Source organism: Odontomachus brunneus, unplaced genomic scaffold, assembly GCF_010583005.1.
Source record: "Odontomachus brunneus isolate Ranch 3 - 2012 unplaced genomic scaffold, Obru_v1 Obru_scaffold_065, whole genome shotgun sequence".
In the NCBI taxonomy this organism is placed as follows: domain Eukaryota; kingdom Metazoa; phylum Arthropoda; class Insecta; order Hymenoptera; family Formicidae; genus Odontomachus; species Odontomachus brunneus.
In genome coordinates this window covers 1788427-1802590 of record NW_022639515.1, presented here as the reverse complement: position 1 = coordinate 1802590, position 14164 = coordinate 1788427, and positions in this window count along the sequence as shown.

Here is a 14164-nt window from a genome sequence, read left to right as displayed (position 1 = left end):
CTGTTTGCACCTATGATCTTCTGTCACTTTTTGTACATACATTGTTTCATGAAACTATGACAGAATAAAAATATAATCGTTTTATTTTATTCAAAGAATCCGAAATTTCTTGTTATATCATCCAATAAATTGAATTTTAGGCAAAAACATGTAATTGATGTTTCGTATTGCAAATCTAAACCAAGGTTTCCCATTGGCTTTTAACATAGATATATTAATGCCCACGTTAAAGCAAACGTAAAAGCCAATGTCTTTGATGATCATGCTATTTGATCCTTATTTCACAGAAGGACGATTTCTCGTCCATAAGACGCGGGGTAATTTGCCCTTTCCAATGGTTTTTGTCTCAAGTCGCTACGACGTCTACAAGTGAAATTATTGACGTTTATATCGATCCGCGCTCTTGGTCGGCCGTCGTTAACCCTTTCGCGCGCTGTAACGTAGGTCACGACGCGCGATTGTAAACAGTAGCCGGATTCCTGGAGGCTATTTTGGGAATATAACGGGACTCAGCGCACCTGACTCGCTATCCCCCCACTCTACCGTCTAGACAAGGACGATCTGACCACGTGCTTGCCGCGGCCACGCGGTCGTTCTTCTCACTTTAGAGGAGAAAGAGAGAGATGACGACGTAGTGTGCCGTCGTGACAGTAGATGGCACACTATACGGCCTGACGCTATAAGACTAAAGGTGCGGCTCCAATGGTCCGTAAACGTATCAAAAATCGCCCCCTATCGTTTCCAATGGCAGCTGCTGTAACGTTTCGTAACAAATCGTAAATCTGTAATATGATATAATTTATTTGAGCTGATTCTAACCTCTGTGTTCATATAAAGTCTCGTCAAGTTTCATAAAAAAAATCTTGTCATTTATCACGGATCAGTTCTATTAAACGTTGGTCTACAGGATTATTATAAAATAGAAATATTTCTATATAGTTATAAATATATAACCTAACATGTTCTGAGTATAAATCAGAATCTACTGCAATTTTAGACAAAATCGTAAAACTTGTAACTTGTTTTTGTAAGACTCGTACGAACTTATGAATAGATCTGCAATTATATACGGACCGTATGTCATATAATAACTCGTAAATATCTACGATTTCTTTTTTGTTTTTTTTTTTTCGTAAGCTACGACTTTACGATTTTACGATTTACTCGTATATTTGCTTAGAATTGCAGCACTAACTTCTTTCCATTACTATAACCGTAAAACTTCAAATAAACCAACTTTTACGGATACACCTATATCACGACCAATCACGACTCAATTCTGCTTATGGTTACGGATACGGATATGTTTACGGACCGTTGGAGCCGCACCCTTACAAATAAATCTACCCAAAAGTTACACTCCGATTTCTTTCTAATTTGGCACAAATGTAAAAGTACAAAAAATATTTAGATCATATTTTTTTATTTTGACCCACTTTGAGTTTCATGAGTAGTTTATAGTTTTTTAATGTTCTCATTCCTATCATCAACAAGTGCAACAAAAATGCATAAGGAATAAAATTGAATACAAGATGTAGGCGTCTTTAGTTTGCTTATTATGAATATGAAATCAAATGTGTAAAATTTGTATAAATAATAAAATGTTTAAACAAAACATAAAAAATAAAAAAAAAAATATATATGCAAATAATTTCTCGGTTTGGCCGAGATTCGAACCATTTTTGTCTAATTTAGCACAGATTTAAAATAATTCGGTTTGAATCTCGGCTAAAGAAATTTATAAATAATTCGTGTCTCAGCTCAGATATGCCGATCTTGTTAAAATTACTTAATTATATCTTGTATCTTCAATTTTATTTCTTATGCATTTTTGTTGTATTTGTTGATGATAGGAATGAAAACATTAAAAATCTATAAACTGCTCGTGAAACTTAAAGTGACCAAAATGAAAAAATATGACCTAAATATTTTTTGTACTTTTACATTTGTGCCAAATTAGAAAGAAATCGAATTGTACCTTTTGAATCGGTTTACTTATTAGCCGAGCCGAAGCCACACATCGATATCGTGGTTTTAACTGCTAGATCTCGCAAATGAGTCGAGGTGGCGACATAAAATAAATAGCAATCTCTTCGGCCCGCGTTTCTACACACGTCTATGTTGCTCTTTTATTCATTCAGGTGTCTTGATTGATTAAAGCACGGCAACACGTTCACACGAGCAACGCAGAATCTGTTTCATTCCTAATCGAATTGTTCAGATTTCTTTCTTCGTTTCGTATATCGTAACAGGGTTGAAATTAACATTGTTATTGTGGATTGAAGTAAAGGAATAATTATGATTATTTGCAAAATAGTAGAGAACTCGTTTGTTCATTTTTATGGGCTCTGACGCATTGTGTCAAGTATTTTGTGTAAATTTCCATCACCAATGAAAGAAATATATGGTAAAGAGATTATGAAGAGACGGAACTTGGTGTCTTATATACATATCCATTAATTATACAGGATATCCGAATTTAGATGTTTGTGTGCAGAAAAATATTATTCTATTATTGTTAAGAAGAGTAATTACTTACCTATTTTTTAAGTAATGGTTATTTTCAAAAAAGATTTCCTTGATAACAGTCTGTCAAATTTATTCATCATGTAAATTTTAGAAAAACTCATTATCATATATTCTAGAGGAGAATTTATTCTCTTTACAAGAATATCATGAAACTTCATCGAAGAAAATTTGATTCGATTCTGTATAGATTCTATTTAGCAAGCAAACCAAGTTTTTTGTTTTAATTTTTAATATCCTTAATTAATGTGAAACCTACTAGAATTTAGAATATATTTTAAATATAAATTTTATCTCTGTGATGAACTTATGATAGATTGATAGTGGATATATAAAGTTAGGAAATACTCTCTTGAGACAAGTAATACTTGCAGTATGTATTTCTCTGCGAGCAGGTAGAATTTGTTAAATTGAATGGAGAAATTCGGGCATCTGTACATTGTTGCGAAATCGTATTTAGAGCGGCCAATGGCGAATAGCGCGTCAGTATCTTCGTTCTTCTTCTTCGCGGGTCATCTGCGATCGAAAAGCGTGGTCCAGGGTCTTGTTATTCGGATGAATGCGAAGTCGCGAATAAAAGCTAACCAGTTGTCCGGACGGACTGCGTTTCGCGAACGACGCTTTCGCAGTTGAAATTGAAAAGGAGTCCGAGAAAAAGGAAAAGGAGGATAATTGCCGAGGAGAAGGAAGCGACGCGAGCAATTATTTTCGCGAAAAGGGACAGGCCACGTTATTAAATCGCGCAATTTCTCATCTCTCGGCGCACGTCGGCCGTGCTCGCTCGGACAGCAGCCGTGGAAAGAGACAGATAAATAGGAAGATAATGCCGCGAGAAGGGAAGGCGGGAAATTAACTTTTTCTTCCCCGTGATTTTCAGCTTGCTTCCGATTCTCGCTACTCCACGTTATCCCTCATTCCCCGACTTTTCTACGCACATACGTCCCGTAGTTTCCCCATGAATTATATTCTTTTTAATTGGCGCTTGACAGACAGAGAGAGTGAGAGAGGGAGGGAGAGGGAGAGAGAGAGCGAGCGATATTCACATTCTCCTTTAACCTTATCTAGCTAAACGCTCTCAAATGCGCGAATATAAAAAATGTAGCGGGTTTGAACTACTTTGTGGAGTTAAAAATACACGAAATCAAAGTTCGTTCGAGATGCATTATTATGTGTGATCTCGCGTAACGTAGCGGTTATGTATATTGCGTAGGTTATATTGCAACATAATCGTGTCAAACATGAGGGCGCAACGGCGTCGAATCGCGACTCCGGTTTCCATCCCCAGTTCCATTTCCGGTTTCTCTCTCTCTCTTTCTTTCTCGCTTTCTCTACACATAACACACGTACTCTCTCTTTCGTATACAGGCTGCGCCACTCGGCGCTCGCTTCGCGTTACAACATGGGGCACGGTAGCACGTAAATGTTCAAGTGTGCGGCGAATCCGCGAGAGCCTATCGCGAGACGTGCGCGTTGCAAATCCACATTACTTGCCGGCGGTTCGAATGCAACAGCGATAACCGGTACCGCTGCCGAAGCAACGGCGCAACGGAGATTCCGCGGCTTCTTCGTGGGTGTTTAAGCGAGATAGGGCTATATCAGCCGGCACGAACCAGCGCCAGTCTCGCTTTGGATATTCATTCTCGCGGCTCTAATCTCGCATAATGTACTTGTGATTTAATGTTGGCGCGCCTCCTACGGCATTGCACCGCGATAATCGCATTTCTGACGCTCGGCGAATGAACAGCCGGGCGGCAGGAAGGTGTATATGCTCCCCGCTCGTGGGGTCCTAAAAACGATATCGTAAACGTGATGGAGGGTTGCGCTAAGGCCTTTAACAGCGCCACGTCGAAATGAGCGGCGCGAGAAATCTGAATATCGCGGCGCGACCGCACAGAAGCACGATATTTGCGAAAATCCTCGATCGCGCGATCGCGTTTTCGCGTGTGAAAACGCACAGAATAAGTATAGCTAAGTTAACGATTATCCAATCGCGAGATCGATAACCGCGCTATTTTTTGACGATTTTGTTGACGAATGCCAAATTCGGGATAATGGGTTTGATTTCATCGTTTGGCTATTATATGGAGAGAATTTTGGAGAAAAAATTACTACTAGTATTAATATTTGTTACATGAAACTTTCCTCAAGTGTGATTTGAATTTGCAAATTTGAATTTAGAGTTAGACGTGAGCTTTTCAGCTATTACGAATGTAATCTCACGTATATTGTACTGTTGAAGTAAAAAACGTAAATCTAACTTTAAATTCAAATCTGAGTACCTCACGTGGGACAAGTTTAAAGTAACGAATGTTATTGCAATTATATTATTACGAATATTATTATCATGAATATAATTACGAATATTATTCTACAGAACATTTAATACCATTAATACGCGCTAATAACATTTTGTAATCGAGGAACAGATGGACATATATAATATATTCGGCAGTAATTTATCATCCTTATTTCATATTATTTATATTCTAGGAACTGAAATATGTTATTAAAAAATTCCTGAATCAAAATTTTAGCCCTACTTTCGACTTGAACTTTCTAACATCTGTATATACTGAAGTCCATGTTCACGCCTCTAATAAATAGTAAATAGTAGGAAACGTATAAGATATCATTTGTAAGTTCTAAAGAAGACTTCTTGGCAAAGCTGTAAGTTTAATAGAATCAAAAAATTGATATAGATCTTAGAATATCGTAGGTGTTACATGGAATGTTGAAGTCGAAAGAAAAGAATCAAAATTTCGACTTGGTTTCCTTAGTAAGATAAACTTACTGACAGTCTATTCTTGCGCTATTAGAAACTTGGGTCCTTCGAAACTCTCGTTCATCAATAAAAATGCTTATAAATGTGGCTTATGAACCTTCTGATTTATCAGCACATTTAGAGGCACTTTCATCGATAATAGAGAGTTCAGATTAAGGAAAAAACGAATAGTAAAATTGAATAGAATTTGTTTGGAAAAAAACTATAATAATTATTATTAAGTAATACTCTTTCTTTCTTGTAATATCCTCTCTGCGTGTATTAAACGTCAGCACATGACAATCTCTGTCGTTCGAATTCGATCTTATGATTTTATTATCCGGATCGCCATCGTTGTTTGCAGCCGCGAACGAATCTCGATTTTCCGCGACGACGTCTCCGCGATCTGATCGCGAATTGTCTTCCGTGTATAAGGCGGATTCACGTTGACAGTCGCGCAGCGGAAGCGGAAATATTTCTCGCGGTATTTCTCCGAGTACCATCGAGCTGTCCTACGGCGGAAGCGCTCGCACCTCCAAGGAGAGAGATTTTGAGCAGAAACGAAGTTCTCGTAATTTAGCGAGCTTGTGAATATCGACAGGCGCTTCTCGCTCCTCCGACACCGCACCTCTTCCTTCTGCTCCTTCCCCTCCCCCATCTCTCTCTCTGTCTCTCTCTCTCTCTCTCTCTCTCTCTCTCTCTCTCTCTCTCTCTCTCTCTCTCTCTCTTTCTCTTTCTCTTTCTCTCTTCAACGGTACCCTCGTAAAGTTCGTGGCTGCCGCTTCGCGTCCCAGTTGACACAAATCCGAGCGGACGACAAGCCGGAAAGCTTTTTCGTATATGTGTCGAATCGGGGTTAGGTTCGATGCCTCTGGCTCGCCATTAACGAGATCGGCCGGATACCACCCTCTCCATCCCTCTATCCGCCGTTCATGGTCCCTTTTGTCCTTTTTACGCGCTGCCGCTGTTGCCACCGCCGCGCGTTCCTCTTTTGCGCGTCACGTTCGCCGGATGAATGATAATTTACGCGTGCTCGATTCACCGCCGGCGGGAAAAGCTTTTTCTTCCCATCCTCTCCCTCCTTTCGTTCGTTCGCCGACCTGATCGCTACCCACGCTACAGGAACGGATCCACCCGGAAACTAATGAAGCTTAAGCTCTACGCCATTATCACGGCCTGAACAATTTTATCCGGGAGAAGCATTTCCGTGAGTGTCGTAATAGTGTATGCTGATATGCGCACGCCATTCGAATAATTGTACTCACGGAAACAATGAAACAATGACGGATTTAATTATTCATCGATTGTGTCTCAAATTGCTTGTAGAAAATGGTCTTTTGAATCATCAGCAAAAATATTTCATCGATGACCGGTGAGGAGCCGAAATTTTAGCTTTGTTTTCGATTGTAGTGTTTAACGGAACATCAAGTCGAAAGGAGGATCAAAATTTCGTTTCAAGTATTCACTTATTTTCAGTGAAAACATTCTCACTTGTTTCCTGTCTTATATCTCATTGATTTTTTTCAGTAGAAGTAAGATTTTGTTGCAAAATCTGTAATACACGAAATTGTTGTATGCATGACATCAAACTTTCTGCGATCATGTCGGTGAAATTAACGGCCTTCATGCAATTTGCGCGCGATGATGCTATTTGTGCTCGCAAACTGCATCAATAACGGTAACAGCCTCCACTGTCAACTGAGCCTTCAGCGAGATTTTACTGATTGCAGTGCTATGCTTCTAACTGAACCACCAATCACACGTATAGCGTTTTAGTGAAGAATGCACTGATAGCACACTTTAGAGAGCGAGTAATCGTGGATGAAAAAGATGATAGAGGTCGCGCTCAAAATTGATGTCATTAATTTGGATAATTGATAACGTTTCTAGGCTCGCAAAAATTCAGCTTGATATCCGCGCCATTGTCCGAGCGCCTTACGCGCCCCTGTCACCGTCGAAACGGATTAGGTTCGGGTCTCAGAAAAGTCATTATCCGACTCTAGCATGCCACGATCCATACGCGCGCTCTGTAATTTCGCGAAAGCGATTCGTTATCATTTTACCGGCGCGGCGCTAATACGCGCGGAAGAGTCCGGCGCGGCGTGTTGAATGCGATTCTCTTTTTCTTCCATTCGGCAGGGGGAAGCCAACGATTCCCCGAGCTTTCGCGCTAAAGGGTATTCGCGTTTTTCACAAGATTAAAATTATGGATACAAATTGCACGAACGCGGTTGGTTGTCAGTCGCGTGAACAGAATTTACGCTTTCATTTCGAGACGAGGGTCTATACGGTGTTTATGATGGAGAAAAAAGGGAAACCAAAAGGCGAGAGGCAACGATAAAATTTTATCACATCTCGTCGTCAGTGTGTGTATCTCAGTTTCCGCAGGACTGCATAGTCTATGTGTTGCAGTAATTGTCACGCTTTCACGCTCTGACTCGTAGCGAATCAATTTCAATTTTTTCTCACTCAGTTTGAGGAAGAGTAGGAGGAAGGGGATATTTCTAATAATATTGCATTATATCGAATTGTGTAATGAATGATGATTTCAGATTTTTCAGGTCTAAATTTTCATGTCGTTCTAATTTTTTAACGAAACAATGTAAAATGTCACTGATTAAAACTGGGAATATATTATTTCATAGAATTTATATAATATAAAAATATAATCATTTTATTTGAAAAATCCGAAATTACTCATTAAATGACCCAGTATCAGTATCGATATATTTTCCTTCAGCTTACATAGCCAAAAACTTGAATTTGATTTATAATTTTACTCCTTAACTACACCATCCATTCCTTATTTCTATCTATCTAGTTACTAATATCCTTATAGTTACATTACCTCTCTCTCTAATTGACTTTACAATATCACCCTCATTATCTAAATGTTTTTATAATCTTCTTTTGCAATTTTTTATTTTTCACCTAATCTTTACACTATTTATATTTTCTCTCTATTTATTATGACTAATTACACTTTTACTCAACGGATTTATCATGTCTAATTACTATTTCACTCAACGGATATCATATCGTCCTCATATATTCCAAATTCTGTCCTTCCCTTCAGCCATACATATCTCTTTATTCTTTTTCTTTCTATCCGATCTTTTCACTGCTTTCTTTATTTTTTCTTCATCCTTTTTTTCTCCAATTTTCTTCCATATCTTGTTAGTTTCTTTGCTACACTCTATACTTCCTACTAATGCTATAAAGTGATTGCCTTTTCCTTCACTTCCTACATGTGATGTTCTTACATCGTGAAAAAGGAGTTTTCCATATTCTATAACCGTTTCTTTTTATTTACATGACCTAGTATTATATTTTTTACGTCGTGGTACAATTTCGGAAATACAATTTCATTTTCCTATTTTCTATAACTCTCAATGCATAATGTTATGCAATCCAGTAATTGAATTTCACCACTAGCTCGCAATAAGCCGTAGAACGTGGTATCTTATACTGCAGTCGCTGAAACATTTCGATAATCGTATCTGACTGAGTATTGCCGACGTCTTATGAGTCACCGACGTTCAGCGGAACTACGAGAGCGGTTCGCTTTGCTGAGTCGAATTTCCCGATTTCGTCCTTGATGGAGGATTCGGCTGATGTAACCATATTGGAAGGCAAAATGCCCGCAGGGTGCCGAAGGTTATGAAAACCCGGGCAAATGATGTGCGAACGCATAAAGAGAGGGATTTGAATGGACTACGGCGTTAGTTTTGTTACCGGCGCTGCCATAAACCGCGGAAAGTCGTTGCGATGCGCATGTTTCTTCATTGCTTCGGCTATGCTTTTCCTAGATTTAACTAAATTTATGTGGCCCTGTTCCTACATGTTTCTTTCATTGCGCACCCGGCAAATATGCGCGAGCTGGTACGCAAGTTTTAAAACGTGACCGCGGTTACGCTTTGTTCGCGGCGTACGATTGAGCGAGACCTACTGTTCGTGGCAAGTTAAATTGACGAAAAATCATAAACTTTACAGCGATGAATGCGAACGGCGTGTTTCATGGAATTTTATTAAGCTCGGAATTGCGCGTAAGAACCGGTGTGTTGCGAGCAACACTTCGTAAATCTCCTATGTGATATATTTCGAACGGCAAACGCTCGACCGAATGATAGATTTACGAAGATGTATGGAAGCGTTTCTCGAAGGACATAAAAAGACGTTGGCGCGAGAGAAATGTTAGCGCGGACATTCACAGAGGAAATTTTATAATCTGACACCTGCGCAAGCTCTTATGAACACGTCAGTCGAAATTTTAGCCCCATTTTCGACCTGAACTTTCTAACATCTGTATATTCTGAAGAATCAGTGTGTGTTTAATACGTATGGAAACTGAATCCTATCAGCGCTTCTAAATAGCAGGAAACGCACAAAATGCCATTTGTATATATACAGAAAAATATTCATTCTACTGCTAAGAGAGACAATTTCTCAGTTTACTCTTCTCCTTTTACGTACATTGAGAGAAAAAATATTTAACAAATAGTAAGCATTTATTTAGTGGGTATTAAAAAATAACATATTCACTTAAAACTCCTTATATTTAAATAGAATAAATAATTGCTTTTATAAAAAGCTAAGAAGTTTTCTTAAGATTTTAAGAAAATTTATATTTTCTTATTTGAACAATATTTTACATTAGCACAATTTAGCATAATTTATGTTATCAGTACACCTATCGTGAGTAGTGAATATTTACTGTTTCTTATGTATTTTTTCTCTCAGTATAATCTTCAACAAAGAATATTTTCTTGTTAATAATCTCAAAGTATATTCATCGTAAATTTGAAGAAAGCTCATCATATCATATATTCAAAAGAGGAATTTATTTTCTTTAAAAGAACATTATAAAACTTTATTGAAGAGAAAGTTAGCTCAACTCTGTGTAACAGAGCAAAGCAAACTTTCGTCTTATTTTAATATTTCCGATTGAAATGCTAAATTTTTACTAAATTGCTAGGCTTCAGAACGTTTTGAATAAATTTAGTACTTATAACGAAAATTTATGATAGATTCGCGCATTCATAAACTTACGAAGTACTTGAAACAAGTAATATTTACTTGAGTGTAATATATATTTTTTGTGTGTAAGTCTTAGAGAGAGAGAGAGAGAGAGAGAGAGAGAGAGAGAGAGAGAGAGAGAGGGAGAGAGAGAGGGGTTCAAACTCTTAGGAAGCAAGCAAAAATAATCAATAGAGATTGATATATCGAAGTAACTGTTAAATGGAAAATTGGAGTCGAATGTAGGATCAAAATTTCGAGTCGGTCGGTTGCATCAATTTTCACCGCGATATCTCTCTCATTTAATGAACACAGATTTATCATAAATCACTGGTTGAAGGTAAAGATCGCAACTTCAAGAGCGTGTACATGAAGGGAAAAACAAGATAAAAAAGTTGATCTCCTCGCTTCACGAGTTCTTTTACGGAGAAATTTGTAAAGCGATCTCTTTCCCTATTCTTCTTGCGTTTGCTACTCGTCGACACAAAAGCGAGACCGTTTCTGTCCCGATCCTCTCGATATATAGGATAAAAATGGAATGGGAGATGTTTTATTGTTGTCAGAGCACGTGCTCCATGTTGCGCTGATGATATACTTATGTGGAAGTTTACGCGTTGTGTGTCCAACTAGTTGTGTTGCGGCTTAACCCAATTTCAAGAATAGATCAGGAATAATCCATATGTTGGCAGCACGATAGTTGGGATTACGGATGCGTTCGGATGCGAGCTGCGCCACAGTGAGCAGCAAAATTCCACGCAACTCTAATGTTACATTATTATAATGCACGCTGCAGGATGCATGATAAATCGGCTCGGGATGTAATTGCATTATATACGCAAATCGAATTTCGTAACCTTCAATTAACGTCCATTAATTATGTTGCATATGTTACAGTAATTATTGTCCACCGCATAATTTTTAATTGCGCGTTATTGATTCCTATTGATCTCGTTCGAATAACGCGGAACTATTGTTGACGTGCGTAATCTCCGTGTGGTGATTTCTTCTCGTTGGAAATCAATACGATTCACGTCTAAGCGTGCACCACACAATATGGCGCTCTGCGAGCGTTCAAACTGTGCACTCACCGGCTCGCGTTGACATTCAACGACGTCTAGTTGTTCAGGTCCACTGATGACCCATCTCTGTATTCTGACGTATCCGTTTAGCTTCCTCAACAGCCGTCGTTCCCTGTCGATCGCTCTTCACGCACTTCACTTCACTTCACCGGCCTCGCGACCGCGATAATCTTAACGGCACTTAACGATTTAACGGAAGTGCGCGATAAATTTGAACGTCTCGAGTACATGCTCGCGAATTGCGCGTAAAAATATCGCGAACCGAAGACCCGTGACGTTTACGACGAGGTCGATGGAGAGGAGGAAAATAACGTGAACGATTATACCTTTATCAAAAACGAAGTTCTAATTTTCGTGAAAATTGTAACTTTTAAAAAGAACAATGAAATATTAGTATTGACTTTTCACAGTGATAATTTCAAATGACGTTACAACTGGTTACGCTTAAAAAATTGAAGAAATTAATTAATTAACGCGACAATCGTAAAATTTATTGCGGATGAAGTAGGCAATTCCTTCGTGGATTCCGATTGTAATGGATTCTTGATGCACATTTAAGGGGACTGAAGGGTTGCCTAAAAATCGTACTGGTTTTTTCACAATTTTTTATGACAAACTGATTGAATATGCGAAAGCGTTATTTTGACGTGTATTTATACAACATATAAAAAGAAGAAAAATATAATTTTGATGATCAAATATTTAAAATAAATGTATGATGCATCCAGCTAAAATATATTTCGTTTTTCTTTTCAAGGTCGTCATTTTGCAATAATATCTTGATTCTCGGTGATACAATTAAGCTGAATTTTAGATAGAAAATTTCCGTAAATTTGTCGTTATCGTGTGAACTACTATAATAGAAATTGACTAAAAGTTAACAAAATTACAAATATCTTAATGGAATATTATTAAATTTTTAGTTCTTTTATAATAAAAAAATTAATATTTCAAAATTAAATATTTTCACGAGTTTGTCTGTGGTTCACACGATAACGACAAGCTTACGGAAATATTCTAAAATTCAGTTTAATTGAACCACCGAGAATCAAGATATTACAAAATGACGACTTTGAAAAGAAAAACGAAATATATTTTAGCTGCATGCACCATACATTTATTTTAAATATTTGATCATCAAAATTATATTTTTCTTCTCTTTGTATGTTGTATAAATATACGTCAAAATAATACTTTCGCATATTCATACAGTTTGTCATAAAAAATTGTAAAAGAACATGAACGATTTTCAGGCAATCTGACCTTTCAGTCTCCTTAACACAGCTTGAAATAATCAGGGGAATAAAGTAATATTGACAGTTTCTATCTACTTTTATCTAAATATCTATCAAATAAAATGGATATTTGAAGAAGCGATCTCCTGATTGTTTTATGTTATTATTATTGAAAAAAAAATTTGGTTGGAGTAACTAAATATCGGGTGAAGTATAAACGAATCAAAATTCCGGTTAGAGTTACCGAAATTCTGTTCAAGTTAACAAGATTCTGGAGTCTTGTTAACTTGAACAGAATGTTGGCAACAACATCCCCATTTTTCGGTCACAAAGAGTACGAATCTTTCATATAAGTCTATGAACATACTTCTAAATTGACCGAGCCGGAACTTCCGGTACGACATCCGTGTTTACCGAAACTGCAACCCCGGCAGCTGCATCTACAGTGTAGATACAACCATCAATAGATCTGAAACAAACAAGAAGTTTCTCGATTAGTGTCGATAAATGTCAACATATCAAGAATACGATAGCTCGAAACTGTATATGTCTCCCTTAAATCGATAAAAATTGAAAATAATAGTCACCCTTGAGATTCCTGAGTGCTGCCATTGCACGAGACAATGAGCATTGCAGTTATTCAAAAAAATTAATCTCATCCTCAGTGAAAAAATTATTCTCATCCTCTGATACATGGTCTTTCGAGAATCCTTCCAAAATCAACAGGAAAATATTTTAAACACAATATTTTTTAAATTAGAGAAGAATATCATTTTTTATCTACAAATTTTGTTTTTAATAAAAATTTACTTCTACGAGAAATATTTACCTGTTAGAAATTTTTTCTTACTAAAAGTTCTTCTAATTAGAAGAAATTTCTATTTCACGTAAAAATATATTCCTTCTTGATTTAAAAAGAAAAAAGTTAAAAAAATAGTAGATTTCCGATTAACAGTCCATTCTATTAGAAGAGGAACATCTTTTTGCTTGACATATGGTATTACGGGAAATAGCATCTTACAATCGGAATTTTTTTTTAGGTGATAAAGTATTTTACTTTTTTAGTTTTAGAACAATCCTCTTCAGACCATTTATAAGAAAATTTCACTGAAGATAATATTATATTTCTTGGTGTGTAATATTAATATCATACAGTATTTCATATAGTATTTCATTCTTTTCTAACACTCAAAACTGTCAAAATGCACAACCCCGCGATAATAACTTACGGAATCGAGAAATAAACAAGAAAACGACTTACGTCGAAATAGACAAATAAAGGAGACAATAATAAGTTTACTCTGTTTAGGTAGAAAAATACAACAACTCTTATTCTTCTAGTTGAGGACTTCGAGTATCGGTCGATAGCAGATTGAGGTATTAATTGTGCCGGTACACGTGATAATAATTAGCTACTTTATTATGAAATTATCGCGGTGCGCTTTGATAGGAGTGAAGAGGGAAGATAGAGAGATTAAATCGCAATTGAATTATTGCGTGTGTAATAATTTAAGTGGTTTAAACGCAGTCCAATGTACGGTAGTGGC